Source organism: Panicum virgatum, chromosome 4N (genome assembly GCF_016808335.1).
Source record: "Panicum virgatum strain AP13 chromosome 4N, P.virgatum_v5, whole genome shotgun sequence".
Lineage (NCBI taxonomy): Eukaryota > Viridiplantae > Streptophyta > Magnoliopsida > Poales > Poaceae > Panicum > Panicum virgatum.
This window is the reverse complement of record NC_053148.1, coordinates 16,461,893-16,487,593: the sequence shown is the minus strand read 5'-3', so window position 1 is coordinate 16,487,593 and position 25,701 is coordinate 16,461,893. Positions and strand designations below refer to the sequence as shown.

General features: G+C 43.7%; 2 long non-coding RNA genes across 5 annotated transcripts; one reads left to right on the top strand and one right to left on the bottom strand.

The window, feature by feature from the left end:
• The first annotated feature begins 1,162 nt into the window (after window positions 1-1,162).
• Window positions 1,163-20,331, top strand: LOC120671355. 4 transcript variants are annotated; one of them, XR_005673608.1, is made up of 11 exons: window positions 1,163-1,420; window positions 1,507-1,575; window positions 1,741-1,920; window positions 2,034-2,147; window positions 2,221-2,304; window positions 2,392-2,579; window positions 2,683-2,892; window positions 19,343-19,441; window positions 19,531-19,784; window positions 19,854-19,929; window positions 20,020-20,331. It is a non-coding gene; the product is annotated as an uncharacterized LOC120671355 (long non-coding RNA). The 4 variants fall into 4 exon arrangements; XR_005673609.1 differs by having other exon boundaries at window positions 1,507-1,604; XR_005673607.1 differs by having other exon boundaries at window positions 1,507-1,636.
• A 299-nt stretch (window positions 20,332-20,630) lies between these two features.
• On the bottom strand, window positions 20,631-21,790 carry LOC120670315. The gene is made up of 3 exons (XR_005673187.1): window positions 21,579-21,790; window positions 21,250-21,416; window positions 20,631-21,148 (listed from the first exon to the last, which is right to left on the bottom strand). It is a non-coding gene; the product is annotated as an uncharacterized LOC120670315 (long non-coding RNA).
• Window positions 21,791-25,701: the final 3,911 nt, after the last annotated feature.

Sequence of the window (25,701 nt, the reverse complement as noted above, 5' to 3'; positions counted from 1 at the left end):
CACGTCGTCGACGGAGTCCGGCACCTCGTCGACGGAGTCCGGCACCTCGTCGACGGAGTCCAGCACCTCGTCGACGGCGTCCGGCACGACAGACTCCGAGACAGCACGCTGGGCCGCGGTGGCGGCGTCACCGCGCGCGCCGGTCTCGCGTGCCCGTTTGTGGACGCGTTCCAGAGGCGTGGAGTATGACTCGTTGTCGCCGTCCATGCTCCACGCCGCCGCGGCGCCCGGAGCGCGGACCACGGCGTCGCCGGCGTCGGGCACGTCCGCGCGGGGCATGGCGTTGGGCACTTGCTCCACCGAGTCCGCGATGAGCAAATACTCCGAGCCAAACGATGGATCCATGGCGAACCCTAACCGCGGCCGGAGACGAAGTGGATCTAGGAGCGTGGGAGATGAAGTGCGGCCGGTGACTGAACTGCTTCGGAAGCGCGTGGGAGATGAATGGCGTCGGGCACGCGTGGTGATAATTGCGGGCGATGAATGCGGCAGCGCAACTGACGGTTGACTCGCGTGCGCGAGGGCAAAGGCGTCCAAATACCGCGGCAGCGCATCGGGAGGAGCTAGGACGTCAAGTTTTTCGGAAACAGGAGTTTGGCCCAGGACGCCCGGTTTTTCGGAACGGAGGGAGTACACTGTACTAGTTGACTTCTAGTCTAACTTATTTGTCAAACACTGAGATAACGGACAAGTTAGCAGCCGCCCCATCGTTGACAAATGAGCATGACGAAGTTTCGCTCCCAAGTCTCACCCAATTAATGCCGAGTTCACTGCTGAGCGCGCATCCCAAGATGATGAGGCAAATTAAAAATAAGATGAGCCCATGATCTGGGCCAACATTGGCGGTGCCTCCACCAATAGCTAGCTAGCTAGCATGCTTGCTGATCCAATGCAGATTCCAAAAAGTCAGATCAGTAACACACCTGATCGCATGTGCTTTCTACTATACAAGGAAAAAACCAACCCAGTATCTCTTCAACCGTTTGCGGCCGCCACCTCTATCGGTTGGCTTCTATTGTTTCAAGATTCGTGCAGGTCAACTGTGTCCAAAAGTCTTTCCAGCTGTGCGATTCCGGGATATGCTGCCCGCTCTTTCCCGCTTGTCGGAATGGGAAAGACGCGAAACACTGGAATGAAGTACATCTGACGCTGCGGTCCCACACACACTCTCGTTTTGGCTTTCTCTTTCCTTCACACACTCTCGTGCTTCCTGCCATTGGCGACCTCCGCCATTGACGACTTCCAGATCTAGATGCACCCCAACACTCAATGTCGCAGCCAGAACCGGATCCACCAAGACCTAGATCGAATTTCCTGTTATGCTGTTCTTCATCGGATCTTTAGGGAAGGCCACCCATCCGCATTACAAAGGGAATGAATAGATCAAGATCTGGTTTTCATGCGCAAGCGGCATTCAGTGGTAAGGCGTTGAAGCAATATATATCTTTTCCTCTTTCTTTCTGGACGCTGCTATTGTCCTTAATAGAACCGCATTTGTTGTTTCAGGTTATGCATCTGTTGGGCATAGTGCTTTATTCGACAACAATGATTGCCAGCTAGAGATGGGTACAACAGGTTATGTATCTCTGTTGTAGCAACAACAGGTTATGTATCTCTGTTGTAGCGTTATTTTAATGTAAATACAGAATTATTATGTTCCATTTTTTTCCTTCGTTATCGTATTTAAGTAAAAGATTCTAAGACTTCAGAATTTATGTTATACTTTTTATAATTTCATAGGTTCCTCTGCCAATTTTTCTTTCCAAGAATTGTTAAGAGAGGCCAGTGCTGGCAAAATTGCAGGGAGGTCAACTTCAAAATGATTTGAGTGGAAGACATGGGGGACAATGTTGGGGACTATTGACTCTTATAGTCGATTTACAAACTCGGAAGACACGAAGTTGCGATATGGCGTTGATGGTAATTCTACTCATATGCTCATAGTTAATTTTAAAATACAATTTCAATTATAACTTCATTTTTTAATATAAGCAAGCTTTTCAATTATAAGTTTATTGTTTTGAAATGCTTAGGATACCCAGAGGAGTGTACATCGCAAAGGACTTTTTTGTCTATAGACATAGACAAGGAGATTGAAATGGAAGAACGATTATATCAAGAGCTTGCTACATTGAATCCTTTTAATGGTAAATACATAATATCATCTTGGAAATGAACTGTGCTTAACATACAAATGCATAATGGTATGGCTTTATGTAGAAAATAGAGAAATGGAAGAACACGTTGATTGGGAAGAGGAAGAATATGCTGATTGGGAAGAACAAGTTCAAACGACTGTGGAAGGTATAACAAGTTTGTAAGAAATTAGATATGCTGTCCCAAAATTCAAAAAAAAAATAGTATATGTCCTGATCACATTATTAACTGCAGGCTATTACAATGTAGCAAATTTTGAGATACAGAGAAAGCCCAATCAAGAATTAATAAACAGTACTATGAGGATATCTTTGCCAGGCATGTATGGATTCAAGGGGTCGCCAAAGAACATTCATGAAACAAACGGAACAATCCAAATAAGAAATGACTCGACGGATGAATCAGATATTGCAAATTGTCAGGTTTGGAAAAACATTGATAAGTCAATTAGTTTTTTAACATTAGTTTATATAAGAAAAATAAATAGGAAAGCAAAAGCATTCTGACAGTATTTAATGAACACAGGTAGAGGAGAGAGGATACAACTGAAGGATGCAGTGCCAAATACATGGTGAAGGTCAACAACATTGACTTTGATGCAACTCATCTAAACCATAGCGAAATATTTGGGCTATCACCATTTGCTTTGGACTTGTCACATCCGGATGCTCCATTCGAATGTGTGGCGTCGCTGTACAATGCACTGAAGAATTTACCAGATTCAGATAAAGACAGGTACACTGTTACCAGATTCTGATTTACTAAAACGGCATCTTTGGCAGACATGTACAACAACATATTCTAATTTTTTAAGCATGAGTTGTACATTCTTTTGTTTATTACTGTTAATAACAATAATTCTACTTAATGAAACTATTTATGCAAGGAAATGGTTTATACACAAGCATCCTACTTGGTTGAGCATAGAAGGAAGAGAGATGTATCTTATGTTTACATCAATATTTGATTTCAATAAGAAAGTTATTAATGCAATTGTGAGGTTATATCACACCATGGATGATTGTTGATGTAAAAATCAACACACTGGAATTCGAGGGCAAGTGTTCACCAAGCACGGAAAAGTCAACCAAGCGTGTCAGTCAATTTGACCTGAAATTGACACGGAAGAAAACAGAATCAAATTCGAGAGCGTATCGGCTGGGATTCCGAATGTCTCTCAGATAACCGTATCGGCAAGCTCTGCCGATACAGAAAGCGACAAAAGGATATTAAATGCAAGCGCGTAGTAAAGGAGCGCGTCGGCAGGATCAGCCGATGCACTAAACGACAAAACCGGCTTTGGGCAGCCGATTTCACGTGTATAACAAGATCTAAGCTGCGAATGTACAACTTAGATGATGTAAGCTAGAAACAAATCTAAACCGACTCTTGAGATAACAAAAGTATTACTGCAAAACCTAAAGCCGATCTAGTATGTTTCTAGTGGATAGATCTGATAATGGCCAAAAAGCATAGGAAAAACTACAAATCTAGCCGATATCGATAAATTGTGAATAAATCCAGACGAGACAACAGCGATGTGCCCGGAAGTCAAAGCCTAGATAAACTCGATAACTTTTGAATAGATTTGAACGAAACCACAGCGATGCGCCCGGTAGCTAAAGCTCAAATATACTCGGTAAAACAAAAACTCACCGGCAAATCAAGTCGCTCGAATGTGAGGCGTCCTTGATCAACTTGAAAGAACTCGTCAAAAAAGAAGAAGAAAAGGCGAAGTCGCCGAAAAGTGCAAAGTAATTGTAAAGTTTGTTGTATTGGATGTGTATCAAATATTTCCGGTTCCTTACAACTCATATTTATAGCCTAGTGCTACCGAGTCCTAGCCGATTACGGCAAACATTACTTGACTCTAAAGAAAAGACTTACTAAAGATAAACTACTTTAAATATTACAACCGAATCATTAAGATTTTCGTAGGGTCCGGATCCCCTTCTCCTTTCTTGACTTCATCGGCAACTCTCTATCGGCTGAGCACCAGAATGGATAAATCAGCATCTTCAAAGCATATTCTTCTGGCCCATCGGACAAGCTTCATCGGCCGATTCCAATATTGTGCGTCTTTTGGTTTCTTCGAAATCGGCCATCTTTCCTTTACTGAAATCACCTTTGTTGACACGTGTCAAAAAATAGTGTCAACACATGCCCCCAGTTTCGGAGTAATTTATTTGCTCCGAATTATTTCGATTCATGATTGCTACCTGGTACTATTACTCCAACCAGCTTCCAGAGCAACTCCTCGAATCCTGCACACACGGCATGCTCAGCACAGCCAGGTAAAACTCTTCTTTGCCCCTCGCTCCTCTGCCTTCCGTCCACACAAGCACAATGCACCGATTCACTTTCTGTCTTTTCACCTACCCAGACAGATCCATAAGAATCACCTTCCGGCTCTACATCGGCAACAAGCCTCCATTAGCTACAACACCTCTCCCTTTCTCTTTCCAGCAGCTCCAAAAAACCCTAGGTTTTCCTGTAGCAATGGCGGGCACCAAGCATCCTGACGAGGGTCCTTCCAATGCCTCTCCAGCGATCCGCCGCCGCCTAGCGTAAGTTACCTCTCTCTACCTCCGATCCCTCATTCTCGTTTAGTTCTGATCTTCAATCTCTGCACAGTGACGACGCTTCCTCTACCTCGGGCTCTTCTGGTTCGGAGGGGCCCCCTTTCCCTGGCGTTCCTGAGAGCACCGTGGAGTTCATCCGCTAGCTTCTTCGCGAGAAAGACGAAGCTCGGCAGAACTACTCCCAGGAGACCATCAGGTCTCAGCGCCTCGCCGCCGAACTGGAGGCGGCACAAGCCGACCGGGACGTTGTCCGGGCCCAACTCACCGCCGCTGACTCTAGGGTTGCCTGTAGGTTATTTTATTTTCTGCATTGTTCCTTTCTTTTTAAATTCTTCTTCTGACTCCTTCGTTTCATCAGTCCTGGAATCGCAAATCCAGACCCTCCACGCCGCAGCAGCCACCGCCACCGAGTCGGTGAACGCGCGCGGCGACACCGTCGCCGCCCGTCTGTAGGACATCCCCAACCGCATCTGGGAGGTTGCCGGACATGGGGTTCGTCGTCGCGCCGCCATAGCCCTCGCCACGGCCCAGTTCGAGACCAGTCATGATCTCCTGCAGGTCGAACCGGTCCAACTCCCACTGGGGGGTGAGGACTGGTGGATTTTCCAGGAGCTCATCGACGACATGGAGATGGCAGCCGCCGCCATCTCCGAAGATGTTAGTATAGAAGCAGTCATCGGCAATGTCTTTGCCGATGATTAGATTTCTAGGAGTGGCATCTTCCTAGGAATAACTTTTGCTGTATCGGCCAGATCATTCGATCGGCCCTTATGTAAACAACATTATTAATGAAATATTTCCCTTTCTTGCTGATCTTCGATTCTTCCAATCTACAGTACAAAAAAATTAACTCTGACATGATTTTGAACAGTCTAGATTGTGTAGATGTTTTGCGCTAAGTGCGATACATATCGTATCGGCCATAACAATTCAACCGATAATCTTAATTAATCGACTATGCATCCACCCAAATGCTAGGGTAATACTTCTTCAAATATTTTCCATTAAGAGCTCTAGAATACTCTTCCCCTTCAAGCGTTTCCAGAATGTAAGCATTACCAGGGACACATCTGCTTACTCTGAATGGCCCTTCCCATGTAGGCGACCATTTGCCGAATTTCAAACTTTTTGTCCCTATCAGCAGGATTAATTTCCAAACTAATTCTCCTTGCTCAAAGGTTTTGGCTTTCACCTTTTTGTCATACCATCGGCCAACTCTAGCTTTATTTGCCTCGACATTCAAGAGAGCCTTCAGCCGATGACCAGGCAAATCCTCCAGCTCATCTTTCATCAGGGTAGAATATTCATCGGACGTTAACTGATCCTGAAACGTGACACGTCGTGAATCAAGCTTTAATTCTCATGGCAGGACAGCCTCATGCCCATATACCAAATGATATGGAGACACCTTTGTAGCACCATGATAGGCCATCCTATATGCCCATAAAGCTTCATGAAGCACAGTATGCCATTTTCTAGGATATTCATCAATCTTTTTTTTGATTAATTTAATGACCCCTTTATTAGATGCTTCTGTCTGACCATTAGCTTGAGCATAATATGGAGAAGAATTCAGTAATTTAATCCCCATTCCAGTAGCAAATTCCTCAAACTCATCTGATGTAAACATAATACCCTGATCGGTCGTAATGGTCTGTGGAATACCAAACCGATAAATAATATGTTCTTTGACAAATTCAATCATCTCCTTCGACGTAACATTCTTAAGAGGAATCGCTTCAACCCATTTGGTGAAATAATCAGTGGCCACCAAAATGAACTTATGATTTTTGCTAGATGGTGGATATATCTGACCGATCAAATCAATTCCCCATCCTCTGAATGTCCACGGCTTGATTATGGGATTCATGGCTGATGCAGGAACTCTTTGCACGCTTCCAAATTTCTGGTATTCTTGGCAACCACTATAATATGTGAAGCAGTCTTCCAACATTGTTGGCCAGAAATACCTATTTCTCCTGATTACCCATTTCATCTTGTAGGCCGATTGATAGGATTCACAGACTCCTTCATGAATTTCGCCCATTAACACCTTTGCTTCCTCTTTATCGATGCATTTGAGCAAAACTCTATCAACCGTCCGATAATACAAATCTCCTTCTAACAGTACATACTTGAGAGCTTGGAATCTGATTTTTCTGTTTACTCTCTTGGAGGGATTTTTCAAATATTCAACAATCTCCTCCCTCCGGTCATTGGCCATTACTTCCAAGGTCGTCACTTCTTCCATCGGACGATATCCTGAAGCATGCCGAGCCAGCCGATTCGCATCATTATTATAAAATTTTGGAACACGCTCAATAGTTGCCTTCTTGAATTCTTTTAGCAATCGGAGACACTCTTCATGATATAATCGCAAAATATCATCTTTGCACTCATATTCTCCAATTAATTGATTAACCACTAGCATAGAATCTCCGAAAATTTCAACAGCATCGGCTTTAATTTCTCGAAGTAACTAAATTCCTTTGAGAATAGCACGATATTCAGCTTGATTATTGGTTGCAGATGCCTCAATTGGAAACGAGAACTCAAAATTTGCCCCCCGAGGGGAAATTAGCACCACACCAATTCCAGAACCATTCCCGCATGAAGATCCATTGAAGAATAAAGTCCAAGGAACAAAATCGACCATGCTCAATTCTGGCCCACAATGTTGCACGACAAAATCGGCTACGGCTTGACCCTTGACTGCTTTAGCCGATTCGTACTTCAAATCAAACTCTGACAAGGCCAAAATCCACTTTCCTATTCTCCCATTTAAAATCGGCAGCGAGAGCATGTATCTAATGACATCATCCTTGCTTATGACGACACACTCAGCCGATAATAAATAATGTCTAAGCTTAGTACAAGAGAAATATAAGCAAAGACATAGTCTCTCGATGGGAGAATACCTGGTCTCAGCATCCAGCAACCTTCTGCTCACAAAATAGATAGCTCTTTCTTTTCCTTCAAATTCTTGAATAAGGGTCGATTCGATAGCACGCTCATCAGCCGATAAATACAATTTAAACGGCTTGTGCTTTTGAGGAGGAACTAACACCGGAGGATTTACCAGATAATGTTTGATCTCGTCCAATGCTTTCTGATGTTCCTCTCTCCATACAAACTCCTGATCGGCCTTCAACTTTAGTAAAGAGCTGAACGATTGAATTTTCCCCCGAAAGATTAGATATAAATCTTCGAATAAAATTAATCTTGCCGATCAATGACTGCAGTTCAACCTTCGTCATAGGGGCTTCAACTTTGTCATGGCTGATATAGTCTTCTGACTAATTTCAATCCCTCGCTCATGTACCATAAAACCCAACAATTGGCCAGCTGATACACCAAAAACGCACTTGTTTGGATTCATCTTTAAACCATGCTTTCTGTTGCACTCCAAAGCTCTATGTAGATCGGCCAAATGTTCTTGGTGCCCCTTTGACTTTACAACCACGTCATCAATATATATCTCGTCAATTTTGCCGATGAGTTCATGAAAGATATAATTCATGGCTCTCTGGTACGTAGCACCGGCATTTTTTAATCCGAAGGTCATGACTACCCACTCGAATAAACCGAGATGTCCTGGACATCTGAACGGAGTCTTGTGGATGTCTTCCTCTGCCATAAAAATCTAATTGTATCCAGCATTGCCATCCATAAAATTGATCACTTTGTGCCCAGCAGCAGCATCTACCAACATATCAGCTATCGGCATAGGATAACCATCCATCGGCATAGCTTTGTTGAGATCCCTGAAATCAATGCACACTCATAGTTTGCCATTCTTCTTGTAAACAGGAACCACATTAGAAATCCATTCGGCATAATGACACTGCTGAATAAAATTAGCTTCAATTAACCGTGTGATCTCAGCCTTTATATCTAGAAAAATCTTAGGATTGCACCGTCTTGCTCCTTGTTGATGTGGCCGATATCCCGGTTTTATAGGCAAACGATGTTCCACAATAGACCTATCCAAGCCAGGCATCTCATAGTATTCCCAAGCAAAGCAATCTTTGTATTTTTTAATAAACTATTCAATTCCTGTTTGTATTTGGGGTCCAAATTGGCACTAATAAATGTCGGCCTTGGTCTATCACCATCTCCAACATTAATTTCTTCTAACAAATTGGCCGACGTAAATCCCTGCCCCAATTTCCCTTCTTCTTCTAGGAACTCATCAATTAGGAACTTTCTGAAGAACCGATTGCTTGGATCGGTGTGGAACTGTTACTGGCCGATTCACCATCGGCCTTAGCCTTGACACGCCAGACTTGTGATTTGACTCCTTTCCTGTTCAGAGTCTGTTCTTGCTCTTCCTCTATGATCTCCAGCTGGCGTAACCTCTGAACACATCGCTTCTGAGACCTGGTCAAACATCCTGGACACCATTGAGATTGATTTGTGCAATCAGGCTCATGTTCTGGATCTCTTCGCATCAGCTGATCATCTTGCACTCTATCATCGGCCATCTGCTCCAGCCGATCATGTGTGGGTACTCTTCTTCCAACAGGATCACATAGCATGGATCTGCCCCCCAGTCGATCATGCACCGATACCTTTTTTCCTAGCCGATCATGCACAGGAGTGCGCTCACGCCGATAGGGTTCATGACGTGGCCTTTCGTATGATCGGCTGCCTTGACCATCGCACTCGGGACAATCATATGCCAAAGGCAATGTCAACCCTTCTTCCCGGCAGTAGACAAAGAAAGGACACCTCCAATGATCTTGCTCGCGTCGCTCCTCTTCTTCTTTACGCTGCCGCCTTTCACGATCATACTGAAAATTGTTCAACAGCATTTGAGATGTGACACGCCTACGTGGTGCCGATGAATGCCCAACATCCTCCATCGGACCATTTCCTTTGACCTCATCGGCCACTATCTGTGCTTTAGGATCAATAGCTCCAGATTTCTTGGCCGATGATGACGTCAGAATCTTGGATTGCGAAGAACCTTTGTCCCTGGCCACGTCGACCATGTTCGTAGCAAAAGGATGTCCTTCGATCTTCATCGTCTTCTTGGGAACCTCAAATTTCAATCTCCCTTTTTCAAAAGCCATCTGAATCTGCTGTCGAAAGACCTTGCATTTATTTGTATCATGCGACGTGGCGTTGTGCCACTTGCAGTACTTCATATTCTTGAGTTTGTCTTCCGATGGAATCTTGTGATATGGCTTCAACTTGATCAACCCTTCCGACAATAACAAGTCAAAGATTTTGTCGGCTTTTGTAATGTCAAACCCATATGACTTAGGCTCTTTCTTCCCAAACGGACATATCACCGGCTTCTTGCTGTTCTGTATCCACTCAGCCGATGCGACCGTTTCTTGCTCCTCTTCAGATTCATCATTAGCATAATACTCCACATAATTTATCTTTTTCTGAAAAGGCTTCTTGGACTCGTAGGATCGAGTTTCTCCTGTCATCCGACTCACGATCTGGCTAATGCTTTCAAACTCTTGCGATGTATATTTATCTTTAATGTGCGGCAAGAGCCCATTAAATGCCACTTCCGCCAACTGCTGATCGGACAAAACCAGACTGTAGCAACGGTTCTTGACATCTCTGAACCTCTGAATGAAAGCAGCGACTGATTCATCGTTTCTTTGCCTTAAACCAGTCAAATCGGTCAACTTCAATTCAGTAACCCCAAAGTAGAAAAATTGATGAAATTGTCTCTCCAGATCGGCCCAATGTAATATGGAATTTGCTAGCAAAGTAGTGAACCAAGCAAAAGCCGATCCAGACAAAGACAAGGAGAACAAACGAACTCTGAGTGCATCATAGTTTCCCGCTTCTCCCAACTGTAGAAGAAACCTATTAACGTGTTCCATCGTTGAAACTTCTCCCTGCCTTGAGAACTTCGTGAAGTCAGGCATCGTGTACTTGTGGGGGAGAGGAATCTAATTGTAAGCCGGAGGATATATAGGGAGCCTTGTACATAATAGATTGTTGCTTCGGCCTTAAGCCAAACTGCTCCCTCATCACTTCAGCTATCTTCGTGCTCCAATCAACTTGTGTTTCAACATTTAGTGTCTGTTGGGGAGAAGCCACGCTCGCTGCATTGGTCATCATTGCAAGTTACTGAGCTACATGATTCATCGGCTGTTGAGCCGATTGCATCTGTTGTGCTTGCTGGGACATCTGATTGGGTGTCTGCTAAGTCATCGTCAGCTGTGTAGCTGATGGGTTAGCCGATTGTTGACCAGTAATATCCATGTACGGCACATTGACATACCGCAACTGTCCAGTAGCCTGATCATGAAAAACCCAGTTGACTCCTTTCCGGTGAGGAGATTGCGACAGAAGGATTTCAGTAGGAGACTGGGGTTGGAGCATAATCGCGAGACGCTGCTGTGGGGTCATCGGCGGTGGTGCCGATGCATTAGCTTGCGCAGCTATCTGTGTACTCCATGTGCCTTGCACATTCGGCTGCATTGCCGATGCGTCCTGCTGTGCACTCATCGGCTGGGTAGCCGATGGATCAGGTTGAGAGGTCATCGGCTGAGAAACTGATGTTTTAAACTGTATCTTGGGTGGCGTAGAAAAGAAATCTGGATACATGCCAAACCCAGTAGCCAGATTCCATCCCTTAGGAAAAACAAACGCAGACCCATCTTGCACAGATGTAGCAATAGGTGGTGTAGTCGAGTAGATAGGATCTGTTGTAACTGCTGACGCCGTAGTAGCAACCTGTGGTGGGGTTTGACTGTTGCTTGTTGTAAGGATCACCGGGGTGTCCGACCCTAGAGGGGGAGGGGGTGAATAGGGTCGCTAATCGCTTTTTAACCTAGGGCTCAATCTACTTGCAAACGATAAACCTAACACGTCCTACACATGCTAGTTATGACTAAGGTTTATCTATGCAACTCTCTACTTACCCCTAAAAACTTGCAACCTATAGCCAATCCTAATCAAATTAACTAAGAAAGTAAAGGCACACAAGAAAGAGTAAATGCGGAAACGTAATAAGGTAGGTAAAGAGATAAGTGCAAGAGGGATGCAAACTCCCGAGTAGACACGGTCATGTAACGTGGTTCGGCACAAACGCCTACGTCCACGGGACACCGAGGCTCTTCCGATCACCGTCTTGCACTACGCCACCAAGGCGATGCCGGCAAGCAAAGGCAAGTGCGCACAAGACACCGAGTCTAGTGCACCGCCACCGTCTCTCTCGGTCACCCGGCCGAAATCCACTACGGAGCTTTTCCACCAAGGAGGGGGCCTCCTCTTCCCCCGCACAAAGTGTCGTTGCCACTCCACACCAAGACGGAGGGTCACACGACGGATCACAAGTTGCTTGCCGCAGCAAGACTTCTCTCAAGGGAGCTCTCGCAAGAACTAATCCCTAAACAAGCACTAAGCACTCTCACAAGTGTGCTTAAGCCTATATGATGTACAATGAAGCTCTATGGTGGTTGGAGATGTTCTTGGGTGTGTTTGGGATGTTCAGCAACTCCAGCACACTTCAAATGGACGGGGTGAGGCATATATATAGGCCACCAAGTCTTGTAGCCGTTGCTCCAACGGTTAGCTGAAAATCTGCGTATCACCGGAAGAACCGATGCCTCTTGGTGGGGTAGCGTCGGTTCATCCGGTCACTCACAACATGAAGTAGCCGTTGAAGTCCTGACAGCTGACGCAGAGACCACCGGTTGAACCGATGCAATGCACCGATGCCTCACCGGTTCAACCGGTGCTGAAAGAATCTTCTCCTGGATGCTGACGTCATTACACCGGTGGTATGCACCGATGCACCGTCGGTTGAACCGGTGCTGAAGAAACTTCTTCTGGGCACTTGACATCGTCTCTGGTACAAAGGACGGCCATTGCACCGATGCCCTATTTTGGACCGTCGGTTCAACCGGTGCCTATAGGCTGACTTGGCTTCGATTCCCTTCTGCACCAAAGTATCAAGGCGTCGGTTCTTCCGACTACCATCGGATGCTCCGATGCCCTGGCGTCGGTTCTTCCGGTGCTCCTGAATCGAAGAGCTTTCAGGGCGCTGCCCTGAGATCCGCGAGGGGCGGCTCCCCCTCGACCCCCGTCCACTAACCGGGTAGCGGAACCCCCGTAGGGGCAGTCCATCGGGCCTTGCTACGCCTATCTTCTCTTTCTCTTTGTCATCACTTGAACCTAAAAGCCTGAGAATGATCATCTTAACAATCATATTAGTCCAAGTGTTGTGTTGTCATTCGATCACCAAAATCACTCGAAATGGCATCAATGGTGCCATGTTCGTTACAATCTCCCCCTTTTTGGTGATTGATGACAACACAATCAAAGCAAGCATAATTTGCACAAAATTGACAAATTTAACAACTTGATACCAATTGAAATTAATTGATTGAAAACCGCTTACGCTTGCTTGGATGTTTACCACCATCCAATGACAACTTGGCCTCCCCCTAAAACCATGATTCCCCCTTTGAACCTCCCCCTATGTTGCTACTTTTCCCTCATGACTTGATTCACTTAGGTATTTCTCCCCCTTTGGGATATGCTTCTCCTCTTTGAGAAAATACCTTGCTTTGATCCACATTTCTCCCCCTTTGGAATCAAATCACCTAAAAGGTCTTGCTCCAACAAATGTCTTGCAAAAACAATATAGCTTAAGAGAAGATTAGTAGCTTAGGGAGTTAGTTCCATGACTTATGATCCAAAAGTATGATATCAATGAAGATACCAATTGAAAATTTACTATGGTGGATCACAAAATCACGAAACTAGCATGACATGAGCTAAGCTTTCCATAAGTATTGTGCACAAAATGATAATGTGAAAATCAAGTGCACAACTAAAAGTAATAACTAGAAAGCTTAGATCATATCATGCACGGAGGTAGCTCTAAAGTAAATAGGATATGACAATGATACCAATTTAATTAGTTTAGAACCTTGCATACCTCCGGGGGTTTACTTTTGTTTACCTTGCATGTACCAATTGAAAGTGATTTGCACAAGATACCACTTGTAAGTCTTTTTGAAGAAAAGCACTTGGTACACCAAGGTTGAGCAAATGTATGAGCACATAGCCTATGAACTTAGATATGATCATTTAAGTTCAATAGAGCATGGCTCAATATGCATGAAAGCACAATTTATTTAACCCCTCTTAGAGAGTTATTTGTTCACATTGATCGTGAGAAACATTCTCTTAGAGTGTTAACTCCACGTGAGACTACAAAAGATAAACTAGAAAACATGTTAGTCTCAAAATCACAAGCTATAAAGTTAACTCCCCCTAAAAGTGTGCATTTAGTGTTTGAATCACCAAGCAAATGTATACACATTGATTTTGACACAATTAGGAAGTTTACCCCATAGCTTGTGCTCATGGTACACATATGAAAGACATACCTCATGAAGTCCATGTACCATGAAAGGTAACCTTGTGTAGCTTTCTACACACTTATCAAACCATGTAGGTTGCTCATGGGTTAGAGTCATGGCACAAGCAACCCACCATATATAACACTAGGTGATGCGATGCAAACAACCTAGCAAAAAGCAATGGCGCTATATGATGCTTGAATTGAATTCTAACTACCATTACCTTATATGTAGGGGAGGGGAACTTGGGTCACTAATCTTTTAATCCATAACTTGGCTCTAGCTTAACTTTGCATGATGCATCCCTACTCATACACCCCAAACTTTGCCAAGCCTCCAAATTCCCCGAAGCACTTGTTTGGTGCCTAAGTCTTAGGAACCCAAACCTTTTGAGAGCCATCCATGGTATGAATAATATCCTTGGGCACCCAAATAGGTCGGTTCCATCCATATGTTCTCCACCCTTTGACATGAGCCACCACCTTACCATTCTTCTTCTTTTTAAGTATGTAGTGGTTGCTCTTTTGCTTGTTCTTGTGGGTGGGCTTGGTGTACATGTATGAAGCCTTCAAGTATGGAGATGTGTTTTTCTTGATCTCCTTAGCCTTCTTGTTCTTGTTCAAGTTCTTGGGCTTGCTATTTTCTTTGCCCTTTGCTTTGCCCTCTTTCTCCTTGCATTGGTAGGACTTGTGGCCTTCTTTGTGACACTTGAAGCAAGTCACGGTTTCTCCCTTCTCAAGCTTCTTCACGCCCGCGGAGGTGTTATCTTGAGAAGGTTGGACTTGCTCTTGAGTGTACTTTCCTTTGAGCCGCCTCAAGTCCGTCATTAGCCTTTCTATCTCTTGTTTAAGCTCATCATTTTCCTTAGCAATGAGATCATCACATGTTTCTACAATCACATTCTCATTGCAAGGGGTTAGATCACAAGAGGTAGACGCATCTACCTTGTCAAAAGAGATAGCACAAGGAATATTGCAAGGAAATGATTTATCCGATGATGATTCACTTTTAGACTCAAGACTCTCATATTTCATTTTAAGTTCTTTATGCTCATTGTCTAACAAATTGAATTTGTTTAGCAAGTTCTCATATCTTGAGACAAATGAAGCATGAAGTTTTTCGTTAGCCTTGAGAGCTTTGATTTCTTCATTTTGTTTAATGAGATATTCTTGTTGATTATGGAGAAGAGTCATCATCTCACATATTTCATTGGTTTCAACATCGGATTCATCATTTGAGGAGGAGTCATCACTTACATCGTTATTACCTAGTGCCATAAGACACATGGGTGGTGGTGATAATCTCCGAGGGCGATGGGTGGTGGAGCTCTTGGAATTTTTCTTGTGACTTGAGCTTTCACCACTTTTCTTTGGCTTGTGGATGGCGGAGAGAGCTTGAGCTCTTGACTCGTTCTTTTTCTTCGCCATCTTCTCCATCCCAACTGCACTCCCTCTAATGAGTGTTTTGTACCCAAGCTCATAGAGCTCATGTACATGCTTGGCAATCTTGCGGTGATGGTATAGCACGGCCCTTGGATATTCTTCATCGCTTGAACTTGATTCATCATCACTATCTTCCTCATCCTCTTCTTCTTCTTCACTTGAGCTTGACGAGTCTTGTCGCCTTGGTTGATGCTTGCATGAGTGCTTGGCGGCGAGACTCTTTTTGCTTGAAGAAGAGGTGGACTCTTGCTCTTTCTTCTTTGTCATCCCCATACTATATTCATGGGCAATGATTTGATTGATGACTTGGTTGGGTGTAAGCTTGACCAAGTCTTCCTTTTGCAAGAGTGTGTTGATGATGTCATAATCGGGCTTGCGAAGGCTTCGGAGGATCTTGCGGTTAATGTCCTCATCTTTAACTTGATTGAGACCTAAGGCATTAATTTCATTGACAAGAGTGTTTAATCGTGAGTACATGTCATGACCATTTTCATTAGGAAGTTGCTTAAAGCTACTAAGCTCCTCGCCGAGAATATGATATTTTTGATTGGCAACATCCTTTGTGCCCTCATGATTCTCGACAATTTGCTTCCATAGCTTATGAGCATTTTCATTTGCAAAGACACGATTAAACACACTATCACATAGAGAAGACAATAGAATTGATTTTGCAATGGCATCATATTGTCTCTCGGCCTTATTCTCATTTTTCTTGCCCTCTTCGGTGACACGCCAAACATCAAGCCCCCGGGCTTGAAGATGTGCTTGCATAAGCACTTTCCACCGTGGAAATCCCGTGTCATCGAAAAACGGAGCCCTATCGGTACTCATCCCTTCCCCGGACATGATACTCACTCGACGGTTAAGTCGACGGGTCTCCTACGAGCTTTCTCACAAATTTACCAATAGAATTGGCTAATCCTCGTAAGAGGTGTGAGACCAAGCTCTGATACCAATTGTAAGGATCACCGGGGTGTCCGACCCTAGAGGGGGAGGGGGTGAATAGGGTCGCTAATCGCTTTTTAACCTAGGGCTCAATCTACTTGCAAACGATAAACCTAACACGTCCTACACATGCTAGTTATGACTAAGGTTTATCTATGCAACTCTCTACTTACCCCTAAAAACTTGCAACCTATAGCCAATCCTAATCAAATTAACTAAGAAAGTAAAGGCACACAAGAAAGAGTAAATGCGGAAACGTAATAAGGTAGGTAAAGAGATAAGTGCAAGAGGGATGCAAACTCCCGAGTAGACACGGTCATGTAACGTGGTTCGGCACAAACGCCTACGTCCACGGGACACCGAGGCTCTTCCGATCACCGTCTTGCACTACGCCACCAAGGCGATGCCGGCAAGCAAAGGCAAGTGCGCACAAGACACCGAGTCTAGTGCACCGCCACCGTCTCTCTCGGTCACCCGGCCGAAATCCACTACGGAGCTTTTCCACCAAGGAGGGGGCCTCCTCTTCCCCCGCACAAAGTGTCGTTGCCACTCCACACCAAGACGGAGGGTCACACGACGGATCACAAGTTGCTTGCCGCAGCAAGACTTCTCTCAAGGGAGCTCTCGCAAGAACTAATCCCTAAACAAGCACTAAGCACTCTCACAAGTGTGCTTAAGCCTATATGATGTACAATGAAGCTCTATGGTGGTTGGAGATGTTCTTGGGTGTGTTTGGGATGTTCAGCAACTCCAGCACACTTCAAATGGACGGGGTGAGGCATATATATAGGCCACCAAGTCTTGTAGCCGTTGCTCCAACGGTTAGCTGAAAATCTGCGTATCACCGGAAGAACCGATGCCTCTTGGTGGGGTAGCGTCGGTTCATCCGGTCACTCACAACATGAAGTAGCCGTTGAAGTCCTGACAGCTGACGCAGAGACCACCGGTTGAACCGATGCAATGCACCGATGCCTCACCGGTTCAACCGGTGCTGAAAGAATCTTCTCCTGGATGCTGACGTCATTACACCGGTGGTATGCACCGATGCACCGTCGGTTGAACCGGTGCTGAAGAAACTTCTTCTGGGCACTTGACATCGTCTCTGGTACAAAGGACGGCCATTGCACCGATGCCCTATTTTGGACCGTCGGTTCAACCGGTGCCTATAGGCTGACTTGGCTTCGATTCCCTTCTGCACCAAAGTATCAAGGCGTCGGTTCTTCCGACTACCATCGGATGCTCCGATGCCCTGGCGTCGGTTCTTCCGGTGCTCCTGAATCGAAGAGCTTTCAGGGCGCTGCCCTGAGATCCGCGAGGGGCGGCTCCCCCTCGACCCCCGTCCACTAACCGGGTAGCGGAACCCCCGTAGGGGCAGTCCATCGGGCCTTGCTACGCCTATCTTCTCTTTCTCTTTGTCATCACTTGAACCTAAAAGCCTGAGAATGATCATCTTAACAATCATATTAGTCCAAGTGTTGTGTTGTCATTCGATCACCAAAATCACTCGAAATGGCATCAATGGTGCCATGTTCGTTACACTTGTCCCTGCCTGGCTATTTGGAGCCGACAGAGCTGCTGTCATAGACACCTCCAAGGGAGTATATTGCATCTGATCTGGTTGTATGTAGCAAGGACCCATGCAACCTGGAAACGTGCCTTCAGCAAAAGTCTTGACCACCGCATTGTGAATTGTATTGCCCATGACTATTGCACTCTTGATGAAAGCTTGTACTACAGCTTGGCCAACTGCATCCATCATCTTGTTCTCATGTTGAGCCTCTGTCAATGGCTGGAAAGTTGGAAGATCAAACTTCTTGATCACTTCGCCAGATCTGTTGATGTTGTACGACTTGAGGCATTCACGTTTGAATTTCTCCACCAGCTCTTCATATTCCTTCTTTTGTTCTTCTTTGAGCCAATCTTCAGGAACAGAAATCTGGTTCTCTTCACTGACCGCAGATTTATCAGTAATGTCCACCATGTTGAAGCTTTCGGTCCCACTGGGCGTGCCAAAAGATGTGTTGACGCAAAAATTAACACACTGGAATCTGAGTGCAAGTGTTCGTCAAGCACGAAAAATTCAACCAAGCGTGCTAGTCAATTTGACCTGAAATTGACAAGGTAGAAAACAGAATCAAATTCGAGAACGTATCGGCTGGGATTCCGAATGTCTCTCAGATAAGCGTATCGGCAACCTCTGCCGATACAGAAAGCGACAAAAGGATATTAAATACAAGCGCGTAGTAAAGGAGCGCGTCGGCAGGATCAGCCGATGCACTAAACAACGAAACCGGCTTTGGGCAGCCGATTACACGTGTATAACAAGATCTAAGCTGCGAATGTACAATTTAGATGATGTAAGTTAGACTCAAATTTATAGCCTAGTGCTACCGAGTCCTAGCCGATTACGATAAACATTACTTGACTCTAAAGAAAAGACTTACTAAAGATAAACTACTTTAAATATTACAACCGAATCATCAAGATTTTCGTAGAGTCCGGATCCCCTCCTTTTTTGACTTCATCGGCAACTCTCTATCGGCCGAGCACCAGAATGGATAAATCAGCATCTTCGAAGCATATTCTTCTGGCCCATCGGACAAGCTCCATCGGCTGATTCCAATACTTTGCGTCTTTTGGTTTCTTCCAAATCAGCCATCTTTCCTTTACTGAAATCACCTTTCTTGACACGTGTCAAAAAATGGTGTCAACAATGATGAATTGTATGCTACATACAAAGAGACAAGATGTAGACACTTCCTGCCGTGTGATTTTGCGGTGATGTCCAATATATGGTAAATAAAGGAAAATATATTGTTATGATTTGTTTACATTTCTAAATGTTTGCAAATGTTAAATGAAAATGCAGGATTCAGTGCTCCAAAATAATAGATTGGACTGCACTGCGATGCTTGAGGAAATGTTTGCTGGCTACCATATAACCTACAATATTGCTAAATGCAGAATGGTAAGCTAATCTGTCAGACTCAAGATTGGTAATAACAGATTTGATTTTAATTTAGATACATAACATGAAAATTTTGATTCCATGAACAGATACGGGCTCCAGTATACATTGATTGGGACTGGTCACTGTATGTTTGGAATTTTGAGCGAGGGACTGTTGTAGTCATAGATCCTGTGAATACGGTAGCAGGAAGAGAAGTGTTAATGGAGAAACATGAACCCATAGTGCACAAGTTGCACAAAGCAATGCAGAAATGCAAAGAAGAATATTTCAAAGATCCTGATGTAGACATGGAAGATTGGACAAGGGACTACATATCCATACAAGGCGCAAACTGTGGCAGGTAAACAGTTTTGATAGATTTCAAAATTTTAAATAAAAAAGTGCATTGAATCCAATTTGAAACTTGCAGCACTTGCTCTGGATTGTACACTATGTTCTATGCACGCTATTTTGACGGCCAAATGTTAACAAGAATAGTCACTCCTGTAAGTAACAGTCTACATTATAGTTATTCATCTGACGCCAAATGTTGAGACATTACTGTTATGTAACTTAGCTTGAAATAAATATTGCAGGAATCACAAAACATGCACAAGTTTAATATACTACACCAGCTCCTGAGTTTGGCCCAGAACAATGCAAGCCTGCCTCCGATTCTAAAAGCAGCGCTTCAAATGGAAGTTGAAGAATAGTTTGGAAGAAAGTGCAATTGCGAAAAAACCATGAATCCTATTTGTCGTATGTTTAATTATAATGTCCTTAGTAGTGATACTGTGTAATCAGCTGTGTTAGCTCGAATGGCACGAATTTATTTTGCATTTCAAAATTCGAAACTGAAGGCCGAGAACATGATATATGTATTTAGTGAACTGCTTGGAAGAACATTATATGTGGATTTAGCGAACTGCTTGCACTAAATTCGCCATTGAGACAACGCAATATAAGCTACTGAAATGATCCAATCAGATAGGCCACTGAAATGCATTTAGGCATTAGTAATTCTGTTGTCTCATCAGCTAAGTGAGATAAAAACGAAGCAGAACTAAACAAATCAATAAGTAAAAGAAGGAGATATGAAGCAAGGGCTATCCACACTCTCGATGAAACGATCAGCTAAAATTTGATGAACATCAGAAGAGACAACCCGTTGAATTGTCCAAGACCAAGCCTCTGCTCAATTTAAAATGCGAAGCATAAAACAGCAGTGATAAGTGATAACTGATCAGTTGCTAAGAGAAATAGTACAAGTACAATAGCACATAATGTTGGTTACAGAACAGTAGCAACAACAGTGCTTTGTTCTAAGCAGCTAACCTAATACCTACAATTAGCACAACTCACCTAATAGCTACAATGACCAAAAGAGGGCAACTCATTGAACAAGGCATCAGCTAGCTTGGAGGCACTTCATGCTGCCAGATAAAGCTTTTAAAAAAAACTAATACCAGGAGAATCAAACTAAACTTCACGAACCCAAAGCTCCACTTCCTAGGTTCAAAAGGATTCAACTGCGCGAGGAGCATCGCAGAAAGAATTGCCCAATTCCTGTTCCAAAGCATGAATCTGCATATCCTTTTGCCTAAGCATCTGGCGAGCAGTATCAAGGTCAACCTGCAGCGCGTCTATAGTAGCTGAGTGGCAATAAAAAACCATCTCTTCAACATACTTGTTGAGTAAATCCTCCCAAATGAACATTTTACAGATCTGCATAAAAATTTAAGGATAAATTACGACATTAATTAGAACGAATTAAGCTAAATGTTGGCTAAAGCAATGACGGACACAATAAAGGAAGAAAACCATACCGAGCAAGTGTAGAATCGCCTGCCAGGATTACGGTCTGTGCCGGATGTACGATTGAAAGCAGCTCCACTACAAGCGCACTGAAGCACAGGGACTACAGACCGATCTGGCATTCTTGCAAGCATAGGGTAAGAACGACGAACTGTGGCAGTGGCGGATCTATCCATGGCTGGGAAAAAGGGCGGGGGGCAAAGAAAGACAGTAAAAAATAGAACAAAATTGAACAAGGAAATGTAGCGAAATGTAGTAGGATCTGCGAGAAGGAAATAGACATGATACACAATAATCATCATCAATCGAAAGACGCACAAGAGTATAGAGGTCATCGCACCTGTCGCGGATCGAAATCGTCACAGGCGGCAAAAAATCGTCCGAGGAGAAGCGCGAAGCTAGGGTTCGGACAAGCAACTCGGACTGAGAGAAACGCAGAGCATTGGGCGAGAAGAAGGGGAAAGAGGAAGTCGGAATGGAAGCACACGGAATGGAAAGGGGAGCAGTAGGTATGGGAACTCAGCAATCGAAGTGGGAATAGATAGCATGTTGACCAGCACGAATAATAAAAGCAAGATGAACGCACAAGATAGCACTGGCGGCCTCAAACGGTTGTGGCCGTGCTTTTTCGCGGAAAAACTAACCAACGACGCGTTGCGCTTCAGCCCTAGCGCGCGATCGCGCGCCGACCCACCTCTGCCCGTCTACCGCCTAGGAGCCCACCGTATCTAATTTGGTCTGGCTTGCGTGCACAGCCCAGCAACTCCACGGAAAGTTTTTTTTTCTGCAAGGGATAATTCTGATTTTGTTTTTTTACGGCCATGCACACCTCTTCGACCAGCATCTCGAATTGATCCCGTCATAGGGGCTACGGTAGTAGTGCTTGAGTATATTGATATGCCAAGTACTATGCTGAGCTGACTATTATATATATATATATATATATATATATATATATATATATATACACACGCGCGGCAGCGCTATTCTACACCTAGCCAACCCAATCAGCTAACCCAAAGCAATCCGGCTCTGCCCCTCGACTTGACCTATCCCTCACATGTCCAGCTTCTGTTTCGCGAGCACGAACCGCGAGCGCGCGGAGCGTGCGAGCGGCGAATGCGAGGCCTCTCTGGTTTGGCGGGGGCGGGCCAGTGAAGCCCGAGGCTCACGGCGGCGCTAGCGGTGTCGTGGGCGGGAACCGACGCGAGCGCGAGATGTGAGCTGCGCGGCGAGCGGCGAGTGCGAGCAGTCGAGGCGCGTTGGGAGTTGCGGGGCGGCTTGCACAGGGAGCAGCGGCGCGGGCTCGGGAGGAGCGGCAGCGGCGTGGGAGCAGCCGCGGCTGCCTCACTTGCAGGGGTGCTGCAGCGCAGAGGAGGCGGCCGCACTGGTCGGCGCAGGCGTGCGGCATGGGGAGCGAGCACGCACAGCAAGAGGGTGCGGTGGCGGCGGGGTGCATGGGCCAGCTATGAGCTACAACAAATCATCTTCTATTAGCAATTGACTATAGCTCACTTCTCTCCTTTTTTTGTTGATTTGATGAATTTTGTTGTAGCTCAGTAGCTAGTCTCTTCATGATTCAATTACTGAAAAAATTAATTTGTCAATTGTCAGTAATTAAGCGATCCTTACAAAAGGCACTAGTTTCAATAGTTTTTTAGTTTTGGTGGTACCTAATTACTAGCCCTCTTAATTCATTGTAGCTCGGTAGTCCAGTAATTTGTATTTTGGAACCTGAGGGCTGGGTAGGCTGTGGCTCAAAGTTGCGGCGCGTGCTCTCGCACCTGAAGGCTGTCGTGTGCAGGCGGCATCGAGGCGAGCAGAAGAGTTTGTGAATCTTCCTATGAGATATGACACCGAAGCATTTGACTTCTTGAAGAGTTAGTAGTTTTTGTTATTAGTGAGCTCTCTTCAATCCCAATCCCATGTAGTTTGGTATCTAGTATTGCATATGAGTTCTACAGATTGTATATGAAGCTTGCTGGTTTTCCTATCCAGACGAATAGAACAAGGAAGAATAGGCAAAGAATTCTTTTGATCGTATGTACCATTGTTGAATTCAATAATTCAAATACTGAACTATTAGATTTATGAATTACTGAGTTGATATATACTTAAGCATTAGTGGATCTGCATAAAAAATGCTGAGTAACTGCTGGTACACCTTTGTTGAATGAAAAAAATGTACTATGAAATAAGATGGTGTTAAATTTGTGAAAACATTACTAGATGTACATAATACTGAATAACATGAGAAATTAGTACAAAACTGCATAAAAAAAATGAATAGGCTGGTCGATTTCCTCTCGGTACGGATTGAGGACAATGGCTCAAAAAGATGATTGTGCAAAAAATAGGATTACTGAATGTGTATTACAGGATTACTGAATCAAATGTGTCTACTGAAAAAATATTTATTACTGAGCCTCTATTTCTAGATCCAAACACAGAAACTAATTGCGAAAGGAAAAACTAGACTGCATAGATTTGCATATAAAAAAGTTTTGAAAATTTGGACTCCTGATTACTGAATCTAGACATGTGCGCAAAAAAGGAAAATGCTTAATCTCCTGATTACTGAATTTAGATATGTACACAAAAAGAAAAATACCGAATTACTGATCTCCCTATTACTGGATGATGACTCAGAAGATGATCGTGCAAAACCAGGATTACTGGATGTGTATTACTAGATTACTAAATAAAAGACGTCTACTAAAATATTTATTACTGAGTCTCTCTATTTCTAAATCCAAAAACAGGAATTGATTGCGAACGAAAAAACTAGCCTGAACAGTTCTGCATATAAAAATTCTGAAAAATTGGATCTCCTGATTACTGAATCCATACATGTACACAAAGAAAAATACTCTCCTGATTACTGAATGTAGACATGTACACAAAAGAAAAAAATATTGAATCTCCCTAATTACTGAATCCAGACATGTACACAAAAAAGAGAATACTGAATAACTGGATCTCCCTATTACTGAATCCAAGCATATACATGGCGCACACATATTAACCCAAGGAATTGCTGGAAAAAAGTCCATAATATTGAATAGCTGGTTCTCTGGATTACTGAATCCAAGCATATACATATAGTTGGGTGTGTGAGTGACTACGCAAATGTGCACATATTAGTCACGATTGATTGTCTCGTGCACCCTCCAAAAACCAAAAGGTCTAAAAAAACACATGAAGCAGTATCTTTCTCTTCACTTGGAACCCTCTTCCTTGTGAAATTAAGTATTATGACTGTCGTGTGGATGAGGCGACGGGTCTTGAAGGCGTGCCTTGCCAACATGGTGCAAATGCCCTGGCACTAGTTCTTCAATCACAGCGGGTAAGGGGCTGATGGCGTTGCGCTTGTGGAACAGATGTAGTAGAGAGGTTGGGCCCTATATTGTGGTCGAAGTAGCTGCATTTTAAAAAAATCCACGTATATAAAATCAGTTGAGCAAACACAAAAAGAGAGAGATGGCGTGGGGAAAAAAATAACATATTACTATTGTTACTGGACATACACAAAAGAAAGTATGTTACTGAACAAAATCAAATAATTACCAAACATAATACATATTGCAGAGCTACTAAGGTAAAAGCACCGTGATTGGCACCAAAAAAGCAAGAAAAATATAATAGAAATACATATTACTAAGCAAACTAAATAGGTGTTGTTAACGATGGAGCTAGGAGAATACTAAACACGATTAGATGGAGTACTACTGAACTCGATGGCTCGAGAGTGCTGAACATGTTGAGACAGATCAGCGAATACTGAAGATGATGTGATGGACTATACTGAGTCATATTAGTTGGACTACCAAAAAGCTAAAATGATCGACTATTAAACATGACTAAGCTTGAAAAGGATGAACTACAGACACGATGAGATGGACTATACTGAATATTTATTACTGAGTCACTCGGTTACTGAATCCAAACACATGAACTATTTTGCAATCAATTAGTAGGATATAAATTTTTTTGAATAATTGGATCTCTGGAGTACTGAATCCATCCAATGTAAAAAAAGAAGAGAATACTAAAAATATTATTACCGAGTCTCTCACTTACTGTGTCCAATTACTGAATATTTATTACATAAAAGAAATATTGAATAACTGGATCTCCATGTTACCGAATCCAAGCATGAACATGGTGTGTTACTGGAAAAACAAATTCACCAAAAACCTGAGAAATTACTGAAAATAGTGCATAGTACTGAATAGCTAGTTCTAGAGTGTTGAGGGATTACTGGATTACTAGATACATACCACAAGTGAGGTGCGGTAGGATGACCCCATATCCAGACGAATTGATGTGTAGTTCTTTCTCATCAAGCATCAATAATAAAAAAATACTAGCCTATTTACAAACTTAAAAATTACTGAATTCAAGATATACATAGTTACTGAATATAAGATCTCTAGAATACTGAATCCAAGATATAAATAGAA